The following is a 22,799-nucleotide window of genomic DNA, read 5'->3' as shown; positions in this document are numbered from 1 at the left end:
CAAAAAATTACATTATATAACCTCCGATATTAAAAAAATGCCTCATAACTTAATCAATATTTTCGACCAAACAAATTCTACTAACGTCGGAAAATATCGTATTCGCCCAAAACGGCCAGGGCGCATATATATATATATATATATATACATAATTAATCGTCTAAATAATAGTCAACTATCACCCTTACGGGGTGATGGATCGTTAAAAACGATGCGAAACATAACAATAAATTAAATAAAATAACTGATATCCTTCCTCAGCATAAAACTATATAGTTTTATGAGTTTTTCAATTTAACTTTTACCATCTTCTGGTGATGTTAAACATATTTAGACGTATATATAACGTCTCAGAATGTGACGACTCTATTTGCTACACTGCTCCATCGGATCAAATTGATAATTGATACAGGGAAGATATATAAACGTATAGAAAGGTCTGAAAAATAGTGTAGCAAATAGAGTCGTCACATTCTGAGACGTTGTATAATATTGATTTGTTGTGACATGCATCATTAATTTGATCCTCTATCCGACATATTAACATCTAAATGAACTGTCCCGTACCACCATACATCGTGTACTAAGTTACAGCCCTAGATAAATCCTACGAGGAGGAATGACCCGGCCAGCGAAAGCTATATTTTATATAGCCTAGCTGGCCGAGTGGTCTAGGGCGCTGGACTTTGTGCAGGCGATGTTGCCATAGATGTCACAGCAGTACGAGTTCGAGTCCCGCGGAGGAAATGACAAAAAAATTGCATCGCAAATTTGACAGTTCTAACGTCGTTGGGAATTTTTCAGACCTATATATGTATATATATAAAGTCTAAAGGAATCTGCCAACCAGCAAACTTAATGGGTATCGGAATTCCAGTCATGACGATGCAGCACAAACAAAAATAATAATATAAGTCTAAAGGATTGTACAACGATACCGATAAAGATGTTAACACACTATAATAAAGTATATAATGGGCAAAATCTTCAGTCAACAAATGACCTTCTTCAGTGCCTTAAAAAACTGAGTGTGTATGAAAGTAAATGGTCTTTGAACACAACTCACTACCTAATCAGGTGAGTACCTGTGACGAATAAAATTTTACCGACAGTAACAAAGATCTTGAACATTGTGCTATAGACACACGTTGTGTGTTCATCTTGAATACTGAACTATAAAAATAAAAATATTTACAAACACTGTTATAAGAAACTATACAAAATAGGAAGAACTTAATGTTTTTTGTTATTTGTTGTAAATAATTTTAAGAATCAAAAGGGAAAAAAATAATTTTAATGTATATTTACTCACGTTAGCCTGTTCACGTTCAAATTTTACAAATTACCGCGTCTTTAAAGCATTAACTCCGGGCATTAGCATTTTCTCTTACGAAGGGCGCCATCTACACTCGTGAAAAATTTAGGTTTCAAAAGAAATTAATGACACATTTTAAACAAAATTAGTGAAAATTTAACTGGAACATCACCGAATTTAACCGAGAACAACGTCGAATTTTATTAGGAACAAGTTCGAATTTAAATAGGAACATCCGTTATCTCAAGTTATTTAGGGTAGATGCGATGTATAAAATTCCCGAAACAAGGATAGTGAAGGACTATGATGCTGACAAGTAGATGAGCCCTATTTGTTCCTATTGGAATTCTAATCGTTTGCAGAAAAACACGTACGCCACACTGGAGAAGTATGTTGTCAATAAACAATTCCAGCATTTTTAAAACATATTTTTCGATATATTTAGAAGATGATTTGGAATCGTTTTTACTAAGTATGAGGGATTTCTACCTCTCTCGAAATGGGCATCAAAACGATGTGATTAAAAATTGTAATACAGAACATAACTTAGCCACATTGATTAGTGTCAAAGGGGCACCTTAACTGTGGCAGTTCACATTTCCACTCATGTTTTAGTAATTTGTGTAGGGGAACCTGATGATGATTTGATTTTTCAAGAAGGTATATCCCCATTCCTCCGAGAAATATGGTGCCCCTTGCCAAGACATTTGTATCATAAATGTCTTAAAGCGTGTATGACGTTTGCTCAGAATGCCATCACTATATACAAAATAAATATTTGCTTTATAGAAACACTAGTAATAATTTTCTCAATCTTTATTTTTTTCAGATCCCAATTTTGTCTATTTCGTTTCGTCGGTAGGGGCTAAAAAGCATATTTTAAATGACAACTTAATTCGTGGAGGAATTTTAGAAACTCGGAGTATACATATTGTCGAGTCTTCCTTGTACATCTGTCAAATTATAACCTTAAGAAATATTTATTTTTTGTCATATGCTCTCTTACATGCGAATAGTTTTACTTTGCATAAATCAACCTTAAACATTTTATAGTATAAATAATATCTTATCGATATATGAAATAGATATTGTTCCCGTCGGGCCTCGTCAGTCAGGTACGGGAACTATTGATGTCTAAAAATGACTCTTGTTTATTAACTTTAACATCGTCTCAAATAAACTGATCCTACTGTCAATTATGTTTTGAAAGATAGATGTGGTAATTAGAGTCAATTTAAGACAACCTGAGACCTTCCTGGTGTGGCAATTTTATGATAGATGTTGTAAGTCAACAGGTTTTTTTTTTTTTGTTTTTTTTTTTTGTTTTTTTTTTAATTCTTTATCTATATTTGTTATCAATTAGTATTATCATATCATTGTTCTTTGTAATTGAATAGGCATTATAGTTAAAATTATCATTGATCTTAGTAATTGAGTATGCATTAGAACTTGAATCATCTCTGTTCTTGATAATTGGGTATGCATTGAAATGTGTACATTTTCATAGTCTGAACAGAAAATGAAACAAAAATACACCAGGAAAGTTTCGGCCCAGATTAGTCAGACAATGACAATTATACGACAAGCGCTTGATATTTTTATAAGCATGAAAAAGAAAATGCATTTATAAAGCCAACTAGTGAACAATTATAAATGTATCATCTGATCCAACAAATACTTGTTATCCACAGAAAAGATTAAACATTCTTAGATCAACCAGAGGTACAAAGTACTTGATTGGTAAAAATGCCTCGTCTTTATTACACTTATTAAAACAAACAATCAACAATACAGGGTTAGAATATAGGACCGTATTAGTACCACTATAATATGAAATAAATACATACATTTTTTGTCTAACTAATTTACACATCCTGCTTCCAATATTTCAACGTACGTGCCACTACCTCTATTTCTACAATACAATTGATACTATCTGGTAATGAGTTAAATCACCTTTGATCTGCCAATTAGCCTCTTATTGCAATGGGTTCCATTAAAACACTCATACTCTCTGTGAGGTTTTATGATGTTACAGTTTTAATAACGATTTACATTTAATAGTCTGGAAAAGATGCATCGACTTAAGTTTGTATATTTATTAAACACTTGAATAAATGAATAGCAATACAAATATATTTAAAAAGAACTTACCATTTTGAAAACAAATTCAGTACCATTGAGAAATTAGAGCATGGGTCTACTATTTGTCACCGGAAATATAAGTAAAACTTCCAGAAATTGAACAATACATCTTGAATATGAATTATCATGAACATCGGAAATGCATATTGTATACTTTGTATCCACCTTAGTATCTAGAATGTTTATATCAAACTGAAGTTCTTATCTTACACCTTAATAAAAGTACTTACCATCTTAATAAATGTGTTGCTTTAACTGTCTTGTCTCTCTTGGATACAGCTACTACTATAAAGAATGACATAATCCTTTTCATATTTCAAAATAATGACAATGCATATTCTCCTTCAAACCATTGTATTTTACCTTTCTGTAAGTGTAATTGTAAAAGGAAATAGTGAAGTAATTGAGTGTAAATATTGCTCTCAAATTTATCAAATGACACGATATATGTAAACAAAAAATATTGGTTTCCAGTTTTAGCGATAAGAAATGTATTTAATTACCACTATCTTCAAGTTCTGTTGTTTGTTAGATAAATCATAAGATTCGTCGATCATTTTCACATCTGAATTGTAACCTGCAATTAAACTTTCTATGGACAAAGCAGAGCATTAAATGATTAGACAATCTGCAAAAGACAGAAAAAAATAATCATTAGAACAAGGTAATAGAAAGTCATATATATCTAGAACATATGAGAATATAGAATCATATTGAAGTGGGACAAACTGTGTTGAGGATGTGAAGTCACACCGTCTGGTCATTATATAGTACATACTAAGTCAAATAATCTGTTTCCACTGTGGAAGAGTGTATGGCTTAATCATAAAACTGTTATATAAACAACAAAAAACATCTAAAGGAGTTAATACATACATCAGGATAAAGTGGGTATCAACACACATCATTCAATGTATGAGTCTTGTATTAGGTGCATACTTGGGGTAAACCGATATAACAGATATTTGATTTACATATATATTGTTTAAATAGTTAAACACATTTTCATTTTAATTAACATGCAATTACAATTTAAGAATAATCAAGTCTATTTGATTAAACAAATATCAAACAGACTTTAATTGCAAGAGTATTCAAGAAAAACAAGATTCTAGGGGAAATCAAAAGAACGCAATACATATATGTATAATCCTTTTGTATGGCATGTAGTCTGATTATATAACAATATAAGACAAATCGAAACAAATTTAAGAACAAACAAAAAAGGTCGTTAAGTCATATATGTTACATATACATTATAAATATTTGATATGCAATGATACAAGTTGACTTATAAGAATGTAAATTTATATTACCCGTTCATCACAAAGATCAAGAAATGGTGAAGAAGGTGAATTAATAAGGAAAAACAATCGTTTCATATTTTTCTGTTTACTAAAAGAATAGGAAACAGGCTTAAAACATAATTTGTATACTAATGACACAATACATGTTTATCAGACCATCATGGTAGATTTAAACAGATTCTTCAATAAAAATAGATACACAACTAAGGCTTACCTTTTGAAACTGTCTGAAACTAACGTGAATTTTATTTATTAGTATTTTTCTCTGTAATTAGAAGTAAAATATAAATGATTATAATAGATATTACGTTACTCATTTTTTTTACAAAACACCGGGAAGATGTAAACAACGGACCGAAACTAGCTACATATTTGGTTCTCGTTTAAAAGAACTATTTAGTAAGTGAAATCTATAGATAAAACTTACCAGTTATCAAAGTCTAAAAATGATGAAAACTTTATATATTATTGTGGAAGTTTACTTTGGACGTTATCGGAAAGTAAACGGAATTGTATCATATATGCACGCATTCTCGATATGAACCGGAATATGACCAAATACCATACGAAAAAAAAAACGGCGCGGTTTAGTACCATCATTCTATAGAGAAAATTCAGGGAGACACTTCATAGGTAATACAGTCGAAAAATCTGTATTTGTAACAGTAATCAAGGGAACCAAGGTTATAGCGTAATCAAAAGAATGTGATCCAGGGACAAATATCAGACATTGAAAACAGACACACACAAGAAAGAACATAAAGTAACTAAAATCATACATACAAAGTAACAAAATGTAAGTCTTCTTTCACAGTTTTAAAGCTAATTGGTAAAAATATTACTTACCTGGTATCGAAATCTACAAATAATGAAAACTTTATTTATTATTATATTAAAGGCTTACCTTTAGACGTTATCTGAAAGTAAACAGAATGTAACCATATAATGGTTTGCTGAAACCACAGCAATACGACGATTACCACAAAGCCAATACAGATAACGTATTACATAGTATATGTGTACCCAGGAATGACAGTATGTATCACACAACATCAGATAGTATCACCCTTATTCATATTGATATGTATAACATCGATCAGACTCTTTCTGGAAACACTTAGTCGGTGACCATCAGCCATTTATTATATTTTCTTCGTGGATCTATGTGAAAAACATTATACTTTGCAACACATATATGTATTTCTTTCAACGAATACACTGTTATTATTATAAATGGACCAACAATAACTTTGATTGTTCATATATGCACGCATTCTCGATATGAACCGGAATATGACCATATAGTTAAGAAAAAAAAAACGGCGCGGTTTAGTACCATCATTCTATCGAGAAAATTCAGGGAGACAATTCATAGGTAATATAGTCGAAAAACTTGTATTTGTAACAGCAATCAGGGGAACCAAGGTTATAGCGTAATCAAAAGAATGTGATCCAGGGATAAATACCAGACATTGAAAACAGACACACACAAGAAAGAACATAAAGTAACTAAAATCATACATACAAAGTAACAAAATGTAAGTCTTCTTTCACAGTTTTAAAGCTAATTGGTAAAAAATATTACTTACCTGGTATCGAAATCTACAAATAATGAAAACTTTATTTATTATTATATTAAAGGCTTACCTTTAGACGTTATCTGAAAGTAAACAAAATGTAACCATACAATGGTTTGCTGAAACCACAGCAATACGACGATTACCACAAAGCCAATACAGATAACGTATTACATAGTATATATGTACCCAGGAATGACAGTATGTATCACACAACAGCTAGTAGTACCACCCATATTCATATTGATATGCTTAATATCTAATAGACTCTTTCTGGAAAATGAGTTAAGGAAGATAAGAACCAAAAACAGCGCGATTTTCTACCTTCATTCTAGCATGACACCTTAAGTACACATAAGTAATACAGATGAATAAACTGTATTTGTATGTTTCTTTTTTTTTTTTTTTTTTTTTTTGGGGGGGGGGCGGGTTTCACAACGTTTGAAATATGAAAGAACATTTCAATAAAGGAACAATATGCACAACAATAACAAGGTACGTTTTTATCATGTAACATATAATATGATCATGTCATACAATACACCATTAATTTGAACATGTATAAAGACTTCAATCAACTAATTTTGTATGAGACAAAGAACAGGACAAATTTTAAGATTCAATTTAGAAATAACAAATAAAATAAAAATGTATAATATTTCAAAATAATCTTACCTTAAAAGAAGCAACTAAAAGGAAGGTAAATTTGATTTGTTAATATGTGTCTGGAATAAAACGTAGCATTAAATCATAAATATAACGAAACCAAACTCCTTAATATTGCATGCTTAACCTTAATGATGACCTGGAAAAAAATCAAATGTAATCTATTAATGTCTAGAATATACCAAAGTCATTAGTACTTAAGGAAATAATTTTGATTACTGAAAAAGAACAAATATTTTATGTATTGATTAATATGTAAGTGTTTGAGGAGAAGAATGCAAGAAAATAAAAGAAAACACAGTACACTTACCATCTATAAATATAAAGTTTAGCATCACTTTAATATATTTATGAACCAATGATACACATAGTATATACAACATAGTTTTCATAATAATTTACACATAAACCGAGAAAGTTTCAAATAACATTATTAATATTAGTCATCATGCACTATTTATGAACGATATAAATTATATGCATTTTTATCAGAATACCTGAAAGTAATCACATTTAATTTCATCATACAAGGTTAAGACAAAATCTAAATCCTGTATATATATCATCCACGGAAAATAATAGATAAACAACACAGTGCTAAATAAATGACGTTAACGACATTATAAGGTGGTTATATACGGCAAATCTTAATACCCTCTTTAAAATTGAAACATAGATCAAATTACTGTACAGATTTGTTGTAGTGTTTGATCTGTGTTACATAAGTATGTATATGCATGTGTTCCAAAGATGTGAGGATTCGGGTTTTATCATAATCAGAACAACTAAAAATAACGACAAACACCAGTCATACAACAGTTGGTGTTGAAGCCGAGCACGTTGTTTATACTCCGGACGCGGTCCTTATAATCCTCAAATAAAACGACCACATCCTGGAGACATATTTTAATCTATTAAGGGCTTTTTTAACCAAAATATATCATTTAGCAATTTAAGACATCAATCAATAAAAATAGTCCTATATAAATATTTCGTGTCACAACAAAAACTATACTTGATGTTCTTTTAATATTCATTTCGGGATCAATTTTTCCATTGTAAAGATAATCTTTCTGACACGACGACATCAGTAACAGTAAAAGACCAGCAGGACACACTTCACCAATAATCTTTGAAAATGTTGTTTGAAGTATTTGCAGGCAATAAGTATGTGAAAACCTAAAACAAAAATGATATTGAAATTAGTATTACAGTTTTATTAATAAAACAACAAACATAACTATTATTGTCATCTACTGATTTAAAATATACTCGAGGACAATTGAGGAATTGATAATTAAACATTTCTCCTTTTAATATGTACTTTTTTCTTCATTTGTTTTTTGTCTGTCTCTGTATATCTCCTGACAGAAATTACAAACAGAGACATACAATAAGCGCAAAACAATTTGGAAAGTGAAAGAACCAAACATAGCTAACAGATGAATCGAAAGCTTCCATGGAGTTGTTGAATTTGGAAAATCACGTATTTGAAGACAGTACAAGAGTTTAGTAATAGTATGAAAGAGCCTAGGCTAGGCTACAGACCTAACGAACAACAATACAAGTGGAAAATCTTCCAAAAGGGAAGCTACATGTATATGCCAGAAGAATCCTGATAGACTATAAAGCAATATTCAATGTTCAATTTTGACTAAGAAACCGATATCATACCTCTCGCCATAAATTGATTGGGACCACAGAGCAGGAATACCCCGAGAGACGAATTGTGTTGGTAAATCGGCGTGTGTACAAACATTTACACTCATGCATAGTGGGTAAATAGCGGAAAAGAAGAGAGTCGATAAACTTGTCGGTTACTCTTCTATTAGAGTTAACTCTGTCAAATCTAGGAAAATCCCATCACGTTAGTCATGATAGGCAACTGATCTTTAAAGTCCTCTGACAGTAATTATATTGCCTCATGCATATCATCATATGATACCCGTTCTGCTGTAAAATAACATCAAAACACCCGAGCGTTTGAGGGAGGGGTGCGCTTACTTGTTATAATATGTAAAACCCTCAATAAGGATTATACACCTTCAGAGTCCTCTGACAGAAATTATATTTCCTCATGCACATCTACACATAATACCTAACCTTCCTATGAAATTTATTAAAATCCTTTAAGCGGTTATAGAGGAGTTTTGCTCTTGAGATTTCAACATGTAAAACACTGAATTAGGATTATTTCCCTTTGGAGTACTCTGGCAATAAATATATTCCCTCATGCACATTTACAAATTATACATAACCTTTCTATGAAATTTCATCAGCATCCTTTAAACGGTTAAGAGGAGTTGCGCTTACAAGATTTTAACATATTAAAAACACTGGGCTTGGATTATCTAACTGTGGAGTCCTATGAGAACAAATATATTTCTTCATGCACATATACATATGATACCTAATCTTTCTATGAAATTTCATCAAACTCTTTTCAGCAGTTTTGGAGGAGTTATGCTTACGATGTTTTAACATGTTCTTCCTTGCACTTGGATTATATCCCTTAGGAGTTCACTGATGATAAATATACTCCTTTGTGTAAATCTACATAGAAATTTCGCCCCGTGTAGGTCCAGGTGTCAAAAGAATAGGCTTGCAGCAGCGCTTAGCTTGTCGTACAAGACAACTTAATATGGCGCTCTGCCCACATAGAAACTGGGTTGTATGCCCCAGGTGGTGGAATGGGGTACCACTGGTTTGCTAAATGCTGAAGTTGTCAAGCTTTATTACGAAAAACCTGACCGCAAACCATACTGGTGCACGGTGTTGGAAAGATACCACGTTGCTCGCACGTTAAGGTACCCTGTTGTGGTATTCGGTAGGAGTAGGCGCCACAGGAGGCTTAATTGCCCGACCCTACCCATCCGTCCCTTTTTCAAGTGGCAATCAAAATTTGTCGACCCTATTATCCTTGTGTCCGCTACCTTTTTTCATTTCATCATCATTATCATTTCATGTTCATTTTATTATCCATGTCATGATCATCACCTGAATATAACGGAAATATTGCTGCTCGGGCGTTAAACCCCAAAAATCAATCATTCAATCCTACGAAATTTCAACAAAATCATTGTAGCTCTTTAGGAGGATACTTGCATGCGAGGTTTTAACTTGTAAAACCCTAAATTTGCATAATTTCCCTTTGGAGTCTTCTGACAAAAATATCTTTCATCATGCATATCTACATATTATTCCTTACCTTTACAAGAAACTTCATAAAATCTTTTCAGCGGTTTAGTAGGAGTTGCGTTTACGAAGTTTTAACATGTAAAACCATTGTTTTAACCTCCCTCTGGAGTCCTCCGGTAGTGTACACATTCCTCATGCACATTTACATAAGGTAACCAATTTTTCTCAAAAACTTCATGAACACCCCTCGAGCGGTTTAGGATGAGTTGCGTTTACAAGAAATATGGACGGACGGATGGACTGGCACACAGATAGACCGACAGACAGATAGAAAGACAAAGAGACGAGGTGATTCTTATTTACTCCCCCCCCAAACTTTGTTGTGGGAGTTGGTTTAATTATGAAAAAGAATAAATCTGAATTTCAGCAAAAATATCGAAGCGTATAAAAACTGAATATAAAGGAAACTTGACACGTAGAAACAAAATTAAGCACTAGTAATATGAACTAGCATCTAAATATCAAACTTATATTGAATATAAAAGTCTTATAGAATGGAGCCCATAAAAGAGAGTTACAAAAGTCCACCTATGCGGAAACCACTATAATTCAAAGCTAGTCAGCAACAAACGATAAAAATGGAGACGTGATTTGAATTAAAGTACTGTGTGTCAACTTTAGTTACAGTGTAAAGGAACTTTGAATAAAGTCTGCAATCTAGGGATGTAGGCAAAGTTCAGTGCGTAGTAGTTCACTGGGATGCATACTATCTGTTCAACATTATAATCCTCCAAAATGGACTTATATTTGGGCAGTTTGAAAACTCAACATAGTAATCGTTCCATGAAAAAAAAAACATAACAACAAATACGAGGAGGGACAAAAAATAAATCATACAATAAGTCAAATTCAAAGCAAGAACTAAGTGAAACTACCACAATGACAGGTTTATTTCTGGTCTTTTGAGAATTACCTCTGATATGTAAATGTCATATCCATGGGAAAAAGATATATGAAATAAGAGAAATCAAGTTTGTATGCTCTCGTTATGAATGACTGGCCATAATTACTTACAAGGACAAAGTGAAAGCAACATTTTTTGGTTTTTGGTCTTCAAACTTAAATTGAATGACGCCTAATATTGGAGTACGAACTCGTTGTGAAAAACAAAATCAACCGGAATTAAGACTGCTAGATAAAATAGCCCAATAAAAAGGTCCACAATGGTAATGAAGGACAAATGGACAAGTACTTTAGGTATAATAGCTTTTAGCAAGATAGCACATTATATTAGTCTACAAACTCATGTCAAGGGGTACACTAGATAGGTCTTCACAAAGATTTTGAATTTTGAGAGCTGTTTACTTGAAAGATTTGATTGAAAGTTGGCAGCGAAAGAAAAACTATATGACAACTTATAGAAAACCAATCAAACTTAAACATTCGAAATTAATTCAACTGCAACACAAGAAAAAAAAAAGATCATGTAAATTTGGAGTATGTATTGCTCTCTTTGTCAGGTTGTAATTAGTAGATGACTAATATTACCACAGAGAAACGCAATATTTGAGATTCAAGTGATTATTTGAAGATAAATACAAATATGATTGTTGTGAATATCATGGATGTTATTTACTTTCCAAAGGTGAAATTTTACATCTGTAATTTCGTCATTAGTAATACTTATCTTTTTAAATTACTACCATTTTCATCTCCGGGATTTTCAGCAGTGTATGACGTTTTCATTGAATGTGTCTCTACATACTGCATCTGATTGGTTAATACACCTGTAAACCGATAACAGAAAATTAACAGATTGCAAAACAAGCAGCTAATTTTATCTTTTATAACATACATACGTTTTGAAGATGTTCCATTTCGGTCCTCTCAAATATAACGAAAAAGGCCGAAAAAAAAACCGAATCCGCTTGTTTATCTGTAACTAAAAAATGAGGACACAGACATTTCACTTAATTACATAATCCATAAATCCGTATGTCAATTAAGTGCATCATAGTTCAAATGAAAAATAATCTCCTAACCTGTAACATCCCAGATTATTTGGTTTAAACCAAAACCAGAGTAAAACTGGGTTTACACATAACATGATACACATGATTGAGTCTTATATGCTATGATTAAAAGTACTAACACACAAATAAACTTACCTTTCTAATATCTTGAAGCACAGCATATCCTTTTGTCATTTACAATATTTTCTCTCAACAGTCCTCATGACTCTTTAATATTACCAAGAAAATGTCTCGTTCAAAAATACGCGATTAAACAATCCGCCTTTAAACAATAATTCAACAATATAGTGCTTAGATAAAGGTCTCATAGCCGTCAAGTAGCATGCCATAAAAAAAAACGTGAATGGTGAATAATTTGAATTCGTTTGATATACATACATGAAAGCAAACCATATGGTATTTCCAAGAATGGTGATCAATTGTTCAACGAATATACCGTCTGGTCGACTGAAAGAAATTTATTGCACAATGGACTGAATACAAAACGTTTACGTGATGATAAGGGCAGCTGAAATATCAATTATGCATTGAACGTGTAAATCACAAGTGAATATGCTATGAAACATTGTATAGATGACATACTTCTATCAGAGATATGATATAAATTATTGCATGGCATAGTATAGTATATAACTAATATAAGAATATTAAATAATGATTGAACTATAATTCACCGCTTGGTTGGTTATGAATCTTCGTATGTCTTTTGTAGCTTTATAATTGGACATATCAGAGGGACAACCAATTTCCTACAATAGAAATTACAAAAAAACTCTTTAATGATTTTCACTGTCAACGTCAGCTCCTGATTATTTAATTTGCCAAGCTTATGTTATCTTATCCAATTGTATTAATGTGTTTCCAATGTAAGGAATAATTATAGCATTTTATTTCTTCTAACGTCTTTATTTTTATAAAACACCTTGAAATGCGACGGAAAAATGAATATATGTATCTACTTTGTATCTGATTTAGGGAGCGCTATAAAAACCCATCTTTCATATCGGAATGCCCGTACTGCCAGGACCATTTAAGTGGTTTTCAACTTTTTAGTTTTCATCCTGGTATTGCCAATATGTTACACTGACATTTCGTATTGAGTACTGCCAAGAATTTTTATGTTTGGTAATTTTGTAATTAACCTTCATTATTCAAACGTTATATGTACCAAGAGTAATCAAAAGAACCAAGGTTATAGCGGTAATCAAAAGAATGTTATCCAGGGACAAAGACCAGACATGAAAAACAGACATGCACAACAAAGAACATAAAGTAACTAAAATCATACATACAAAGTAACAAAAGCAAATGAGCATATCGGATTCCACTAAAAACTTGGAGCATGGACCAGGTGCACCGGTAGGGTAAGCGTCCTCTGCTTTTCTAGAAAATGCCCTAACCCTAACAACAGCACGACTTACCAGTCTGTTTCTTTATTCAACAGTTTCAACGATTCTTGTTCTTTTTTTCTTATTCACTATTTCTAAAACATAAATAATATCATTCTTATTTTCTACAAATGTATTTTTATCAAGCAAATGTTTCGTCACCCTGAAACAATCATTTCATGATTAGGAATATAGTAGTTTAAAATTTCAACTTAACAAAATATCTTTCTAGAAAATTCTATCTACGAATTGTTGCGATGAGTAACGTAAAATGATTGGAGAATAGGAGATAAACATGAAATGATTTGTCATTAACTATATTTGGCTTTATGTTTTATCATCTTCATTCAGGTTACAAGAAAAAGACATACCAGCATGTTTACTCTGTGAATACAAGTTATAACAATCTGTGTCTTCTTTGTTAGTAATTCTGTAACAGAAACGATAGCATGCACAATTGCAACGTTTTTCAGCAACAGGGTTATTTTGCTTCAACATTGAAGTCATTACTACAGAAGTTTATGGTCGTCATCGTGAACTCGTGGATCGTTAATGTGTATCTATCTGCGCTAGGGAAAACTAATTTGTTCAACGTGTCATTTTTTCCTTTTCTCTTTCGACTACCCCGGACTTGACTTATTTTGAGCAACTCGGCAGGCGTTTCTAGAAAAGCATAGGACGCTTACGCTATCGGTGCACCTGGTCTGCGCTCCGAGTTTTTAGTGGAGTCCGAGTTGCTCATTTACTTTTGTTACTTTGAATGATTTTAGTTACTTTATGTTCTTTGATGTATATGTCTGTTTACCATGTCTCGTCTTTGTACCTGGATTGCATTATTTTGATTACCGCTATAACCTTGGTTCCCTGGATTACTCTTTAACAAACAAATTATCATCCCGATAAATTTATTAGTTACTACTCTAATTGAAGGGTAACAGATACATGCCCAAAAAGCCTATGCGTAAGCCGCTGAATTATATTTTGCAATTTGGTGTATTGGTTACAATTTAACGAACTCGTTATTTTACTGATTGATTCTGTCTTTTTTTTCAAAAAGTAAAACAGTTACATCTTTGAGGCTAAACTTAATATTTTATATCAAAGTCATGTATGATTTTACAAGTAACTCACAGTTTGCTTACACAGCTAGTATTAATAGCAACATGTATTAAAACGTCAGAAGCCCAATATATATTTTTTTATATCTTAATGTTTTACTTCACCTTCTTATGTAATGTGTGCAAGAAATAATGCATGATTTAGATAGTTTAAGGATGTAATATATCTAAAAACAAGATAAAAATGCCTTACCTGTAAAGACTCCTCTCCAAAATTAATGTTAAAATGATATTTTGTCTTTTTATCAACAGAACCTGTAAGAATAGATATCAATTTGTTTCATCAAATCAATGTACCATTTGACCAACTTTATATTTGTCCACATAAATACTCTCGTCATACAATATAAGGCTAACTCAAACTGTGGTAACAATACACCACGCGTTTACTGCACCTCAAATAAAAGACAATCTTAACCCGTGTTAACCCGTTCTCATGACATTCCAAATGCAATGATTTAATTTGGTTTAACTATTCTTTGCAATTAACAGCGCATCATTTATTTTTACTTTGTAATATTTAATCAGACTGTACACATCTATAATAACAACAGCGGGACTTACCAGTCTGTTTCTTTATTGAAAAGTTTCAACGATTCTTGTTCTTTTTCGTATTCACTAATTCTAAAACATAAATGATATCATTCTTATTTTCTACAAATTTATTTTTATCAAGCAAATGTTTCGTCATCCTGGAACAATCATTTCATGATTAGGAATATAGTAGTTTAAAATTTCAACTTAACAAAATATCTTTCTAGAAAATTCTATCTACGAATTGTTGCGATGAGTAACGTAAAATGATTGGAGAATAGGAGATAAACATGAAATGATTTGTCATTAACTATATTTGGCTTTATGTTTTATCATCTTCATTCAGGTTACAAGAAAAAGACATACCAGCATGTTTACTCTGTGAATACAAGTTATAACGATCTGTGTCTTCTTTGTTAGTAATTCTGTAACAGAAACGATAGCATGCACAATTGCAACGTTTTTCAGCAACAGGGTTATGTTGCTACAACATTGAAGTCATTACTACAGAAGTTTATGGTCGTCATCATGAACTCGTGGATCGTTAATGTGTATCTATCTGCGCTAGGGAAAACTAATTTGTTCAACGTGTCATTTTTTCCTTTTCTCTTTCGACTACCCCGGACTTGACTTATTATGAGCAACTCGGCAGGCGTTTCTAGAAAAGCATAGGACGCTTACGCTATCGGTGCACCTGGTCTGCGCTCCGAGTTTTTAGTGGAGTCCGAGTTGCTCATTTACTTTTGTTACTTTGAATGATTTTAGTTACTTTATGTTCTTTGATGTATATGTCTGTTTACCATGTCTCATCTTTGTACCTGGATTGCATTATTTTGATTACCGCTATAACCTTGGTTCCCTGGATTACTCTTTAACAAACAAATTATCATCCCGATAAATTTATTAGTTACTACTCTAATTGAAGGGTAACAGATACATGCCCAAAAAGCCTATGCGTAAGCCGCTGAATTATATTTTGCAATTTGGTGTATTGGTTACAATTTAACGAACTCGTTATTTTACTGATTGATTCTGTCTTTTTTTTCAAAAAGTAAAACAGTTACATCTTTGAGGCTAAACTTAATATTTTATATCAAAGTCATGTATGATTTTACAAGTAACTCACATTTTGCTTACACAGCTAGTATTAATAGCAACATGTATTAAAACGTCAGAAGCCTAATATATATTTTTTTCATATCTTAATGTTTTACTTCACCTTCTTATGTAATGTGTGCAAGAAATAATGCATGATTTAGATAGTTTAAGGATGTAATATATCTAAAAACAAGATAAAAATGCCTTACCTGTAAAGACTCCTCTCCAAAATTAATGTTAAAATGATATTTTGTCTTTTTATCAACAGAACCTGTAAGAATAGATATCAATTTGTTTCATCAAATCAATGTACCATTTGACCAACTTTATATTTGTCCACATAAATACTCTCGTCATACAATATAAGGCTAACTCAAACTGTGGTAACAATACACCACGCGTTTACTGCACCTCAAATAAAAGACAATCTTAACCCGTGTTAACCCGTTCTCATGACATTCCCAATGCAATGATTTAATTTGGTTTAACTATTCTTTGCAATTAACAGCGCATCATTTATTTTTACTTTGTAATATTTAATCAGACTGTACACATCTATAATAACAACAGCGGGACTTACCAGTCTGTTTCTTTATTGAAAAGTTTCAACGATTCTTGTTCTTTTTCGTATTCATTAATTCTAAAACATAAATGATATCATTCTTATTTTCTACAAATTTATTTTTATCAAGCAAATGTTTCGTCATCCTGGAACAATCACTTCATGATTAGGAATATAGTAGTTTAAAATTGCAACATAAAAAAATATCTTTCTAGAAAGTTCTATATACGAATGGCTGCGTTGAGTAAAGTAAACTGATTGGAGAATAGGAGATAAACATGGAATTATTTGTCATTAACTATATTTTGCTTTATGTTTTATTATATTTATTACTTTATATCTTAATGTTTCACTTCATCTTATAAAGTAATGTGTGCAAGACATAGTCCATGATTTAGATAGATGAAGAATGTAATATATTTAAAAGAAGATAAAAATGCCTTACCTATAACATATGTATAAGGACTCCTTTCCAAATGTAATGTTAAAATGATATTTTGTCTTTTTTATCAACAGAACCTGTAAGAATAAATATCAATTTGTCACATCAAATAAATGTGCCATTTGACCAATTCGTATATTTGTCCACATAAATACACTCATCATACCAGATAAGGCTAACTGAAACAATGGTAACAACACACCACACTTTTTACCACCTTAAATGAAAGACAAACGTAACCCGTGTTCGACCGGTCTCATGACATTCACGCAACAAGGATTTAATCCGGGTGAACTATTGTTTGTAATTAATTAACAATATATAGTTTATTTTACTGTGTGATATTTAGCCAGCCTGTACACAACTATAATACCTTTCTTTTACCTTTTGGTTATAAAGTTTGGATTTTGCTATTTTGCTGTTCTGTTAAATTGATTATACTGAGAGTTGAATTGAAATATACCTATACTATTCACAAGTTTATCAAATACTTGCAACATCTACAGATGTGTGTTACCCCTTTTTTATTAGTATCTATTATTTTACTGTCTGCTTAATGTAGAGATGAAATTCGTGGTCAACAACATCAGGTGATCAGAACGTATTACATAATAGATAAACTTATTCTTTGCACATCGGTCAAGCGTTTTTGGTTTTGGTAAAAATGAATGCAATTGATTCGACGATAAAATGAAGAAAATCACCTTTATTGCAGCATATCAATTTTATTATTCATCCATGTATGTATTATCCTTGAACATATTAATTAGACTCCCATCTAAGTAAAAACTTTGGTTGCCAGGGTTTTCGTTATATATCGCAAACACGCCATACAATCGAAATCAAAATGTTTACTTAGAATGTTTAAAGGATATCTATTGTGTTTTATTTCAAGTTGGGGGATAATCATTCGAACGAAGATAAAAATGCAATATAATTTTAAATATGATATAGGTATTTTTTTTAATTTTTTTTTTTTATTTATTTATTTTTTTTTTGCATTATATTACTTATTGACTCATACAGAAAACTGCTTTTGTGTCTTTAATATTTGAAACATTGTATGCTTACATTACACAAAGAAAACAATGCAACATAATGTTTCCCATCTGTTTTTAATATGTTTAGGACCGCCATGTAAAACATATGAAAAACATATATTGAGACTTACAAATTATTTCATGAAAAACAGGTAATAAATTCATTTGGTGATTATATGTCTTCCTTGTGACTTCATGTATGGAAACTGTATGATTTTTCATATTATTTAGGAAGACTGTAGTTCCCGTGTGATTTTATAGGCACAAAACATACCTTCCCCTATTGGTCCTAAGCATAGGTCTCCATATGCTTTAAAGTAACGAATAATAAACATTTTAAGATTACATAATTAGCCATTATTTTCTCCTCTACCAGTTGCATCGGATTCGCATTATTTGTTAATTAAGAAATCAACGGATGTTTTTTTTTTAAGTTACGGATAGTAGACAAAAGATCTTTTTAAGTCAATCAAAAGAAAATTAAAGGTTATTGTATTGAGCATGTAGTATCAAAAATATATCATCACTGTACTAATCTGTAAATCGAATACATTACGACGTTTTAAGAAACATTATTATATCAAAACGCAATGTAAATAACATATGACTTTTCATACACACGCCTTTCTAAATATATGGAAAATTTAAACAGATATAGTGAATCCTTTAACACAAATAAACACACAGAAAGTGAGAAAGTAGTATTGAAATAGGTACCTTAAAAACTAGAATACCTAAAATCAATCTTATTATTTGTCATTTTAATTTCAGATAAAAAGCTATGAATTGTTTTTTTTAGCTTTTTTCTAATTTTTACACGATATAATAGATACCCAAAGCGCTCAAACATAGAGTTTGCCAATAAATTTAATCTAAAGGGGAAAATAACAGTGACTTACCGTAATAGAGTGTCTAGGTGAACTGCTGGCAAATTGACTGCTGACTATCATTTATATGATATTGTAACAATACAAATTTATTTTACTGTCCTTCAATTTGTTGTGTTTGGTGATTTTAGTGAAGAGTTAGAACAATCCTTATTGGTGGCTGTAAATGTATCCTGTTGAAAGTGGGACGTCCGAGAGAATCTTTAAGAGTGAATACTTTGAAACTATTTTTCAAATGTAACAGATGGGTAGTTTTAAAAACTATTTCATGACTTGAACAGATTAAAAGAAGGTTTTTATTGTCAAATGATTTCATTAGAATTTAAATGCACAAAGAAATGATCATTGTGAATTCTGTCAACACCAATACAATCTCAACGATACCTTTTATTCAGTTCTTGTACTTAAGCAATTAAATGAAAAACAAAACCTTTCAGAAAGTGGTAAAGTTAAAGCGTAGTAATTTACTTTGATTGTATCTCTACTTCTACAATATTACACTCCGTCCTTTCGTATACCTGATACTTTAAAACAAAAAAAGTACTTTATCAATGTTTCTACTTGGTTAGATGGATGCTCGTTTAGATCAAAATAATTTGATTTCGGATGAGATATTGCGACGAAAGATAAATGAACAAAACAGCAGATTCAATCTTTGCATGAAAGAAAAGAAGAAATTGTACGAATTTCCAATCTTCCAAGTGCATTTTATCACACTTTAGTGCAGGTGTCCACTGTATTCTACAAAAAAAAAAAAAAAAAAAAAATATGCCCACTAAATGCAATACTCTTCCAGCGAAGTCTTCCATATCTTGCATCCAATGTTAAGGGTTGTTTGTATGTATATATTTAGAAATTATTATCCCTTAATTACGGCCTATCGTAAAACTCAAAAAATAAATTCAAGTGTTCTATAAATGACTAAATCAAAAAGGCAATAACCGAAGTTGTATTTCAAAAGGACGAGACATTACTTTAAATGTCTACAAAATTATATCTATTTTTTTAATAGCTTTAGCTAGAATTTTTAACACAACTATACTAAGACAATTGTCCGAATAATTTGTCGTGTGTAGAATTAAAAGAGCACTAAGGTGGTTGTAATGTATGACATATTACCAAGGTCATTTAATAAAATGTCAACAATACAAGTCCTTACTAAAAAACAAGCTTCAGATTTTAACATTATTAAATATAATCAAATTGACAGGTATTTGTACGGGCTGTGGTTACATGGCAAACTACAAGAATTTTTAGAAACGGGCAAAAAGATAATGAGAGAAAATAAACTGTCATGTAGTTTTCAGATTTGTTAAGTCAAAATCTTACTACACAAACATCCTATCGTATGTGTCGTTTATAAAGAGTGTGTTGGTTAGCTGTCCTGGAAAGCAGAAATTCTAATCTTTGTATTGTTGATGAGAGTCAAATATTGATGTTTAAATAACATGTTATACCGCTTCCTAATGTTTATCGTGAAAAAGGTGACAAATGTATGGTAGTAATTCAGTTTTTGGTCTATGAAAATCTTATCCATAATAATGATAGTAATCTACGCATATGACAAAATTGAAAAAAAATAATGTCAATTCTATAAATATTGCAAATTTTGAAAAACACGTGCAATGTACACATCTATCAATTAGAAGCAACATTGGAATCGTTTATACAGGAAGTTAAAGATTCAAAGGTAAAACAAATATGGTAATAGAAAGCCCAATCTAGCACCGAAAAGTTCATGTCATGTTTAGTAGTTATAGTAAATAGATATCACTTTTTTGTACTAACACAAATTGACCCCCATAGTGTCTTTACATAGAAAGTAACACAGTATGTTTAGAAAGCAGCTTTTGACATGACATTTGTTGTGTCTTTATTGTATGACTTATGATGTATCGTACTTCTCAACCCAACATTGAAGGACTTGGGATTGATATGACATATGATGATGACATAACTTCTTGTAGTTTTAAACTGGTCTGATCATGAAGTTGGCATGTCGGTGAACTGATTTTAAGTGCGTTTTATTGTGTAATTTTTTTGCCAACAATGGCTAAATTTAAATGGGGAGAGTTGTGATCATGCCAAAGTACATTAACTTCACGGGTTTGTTTTTTAATTTGTATTGCTTGCTTGTTTGTTTGTATGTTTGTTCGTTTGTTTTGTTTTGTTTTTGTTTTGTTTTGTTTTGTTTTGTTTGTTTTTATTTTTTGCAGCAAACCTGTGAAGTGAGGGTTCCCTCGTCCTTCATTGAAAACCTATAGGTAGCCTGATTTACAGTTACGACACTATAGGATGCACATGTCATGTTATCGCCATTGGTGTATTCACGACAAAATGGAAGAGGGGGTTTTGTGTAAAACCTAAATTTAATCCACCATTTCGTTTGAAATGCATCAACCAAGTCAAGACTATTCCGGTAAAAGCTACTCTGGTGATGTAATGACTGTGAAAATGAAAAAAAGCATCGATTGTATTTAAAATGTATTTTGTGGATACTAGTAATTTTTAGTAAATGACATTTTTCATTTGAAAAATATTTGAATTTCTTGTAAGTCGTGAAAACAAGCGCCAAGTTAAAAACTTGTATTGTCAACAAATTTGTGATTGTACAGTTACTTTTCGTGATGTTGTACGCTATAAAAACCACAATTTTGATGCAATGTATCGGTTTCACAGAACACTGTCATTATGATGCAGAATAAAATCATCCATGAGGCTGAATAGAAATAATCTTGTATTGAAATTGCCTAACGCTATTTGTTTCTTAATAAATTGAGATCATATTTCAAGTTAACGGGCTGCAATAGTGATTGTGTTCGAATACAATATGTTTATGACGTTCAAATACATTGTAGTGATCTATCATAAGAAGCATCAATTACCGATTACCCCTTTCGTCTCAACTGAATGAGTTATGGTGTCTTCATTAAAATATTTAACGTTTAAAATTAAAAGTTTCACATAACATCATTCCCAATAATTATCAATATGTTTAAACAATGTTTTATTCGGTGAATGTTTATACAAACTAGTATACAAGGAAATAGAACACCAAAAATTGCAATATATAGATCAGATATTTTGTTCAACTTATTTATAGAATATAAATTATTTATAAAGGTTTCCCTTTTTCTATAAAAAAAAGCGGTCTAGCGATAGTAGTCGAGAATGACATTGCCTGTTATATCTTAGAAAAACGATTTTTAATATCGTTTGGTTAGATCCTTCAATCTCAGTTTCCTCTATATAGATGACGTATTATCTTTAAACAATCCCAATTTCGGGGATTTGATACATCGCATATACCCAAAAGAACTTGAGATAGAAAATACTACAGACACTGTGAAGTCGGCATCATATCTTGACCTACACATAGAAATCGATGGTAAAGGAAAACTATTGACCAAACTTTACGACACACGTGATGACTTTTCATTCAGAAGTGTCAACTTTCCTTTCATCTGTGGCAACATCCCTTCGGCATCTGCGTATGGAATGTTCATATCACAACTCATACGTTATGCAAGAGCTTCCCGAAACTACGCC

General features: G+C 31.5%; 1 long non-coding RNA gene across 4 annotated transcripts; it reads right to left on the bottom strand.

Annotated features, from left to right (window-relative positions):
- Positions 1-2,303: 2,303 nt before the first annotated feature.
- On the bottom strand, positions 2,304-19,501 carry LOC148603957 (uncharacterized). Of its 4 annotated transcripts, XR_015916478.1 has the most exons (12): positions 17,490-18,293; positions 17,327-17,400; positions 16,900-16,959; positions 16,529-16,590; positions 15,588-15,646; positions 15,252-15,311; positions 14,881-14,942; positions 13,941-13,999; positions 13,603-13,664; positions 3,964-12,930; positions 3,691-3,745; positions 2,304-3,230 (listed from the first exon to the last, which is right to left on the bottom strand). It is a non-coding gene; the product is annotated as an uncharacterized LOC148603957 (long non-coding RNA). The 4 variants fall into 4 exon arrangements; XR_015916477.1 differs by having other exon boundaries at positions 2,305-3,230; positions 17,327-18,293; XR_015916475.1 differs by lacking the exons at positions 2,304-3,230; positions 3,691-3,745; positions 17,490-18,293 and adding an exon at positions 19,263-19,500 and having other exon boundaries at positions 6,781-12,930.
- Positions 19,502-22,799: the final 3,298 nt, after the last annotated feature.

Source organism: Perna viridis, chromosome 11 (genome assembly GCF_037379345.1).
Source record: "Perna viridis isolate PV_CMFRI_1.1 ecotype Kerala chromosome 11, ASM3737934v1, whole genome shotgun sequence".
Classification (NCBI taxonomy): domain Eukaryota; kingdom Metazoa; phylum Mollusca; class Bivalvia; order Mytilida; family Mytilidae; genus Perna; species Perna viridis.
Note: the sequence above shows the minus strand (reverse complement) of the source record. Positions and strands in the feature narration are given on the sequence as shown.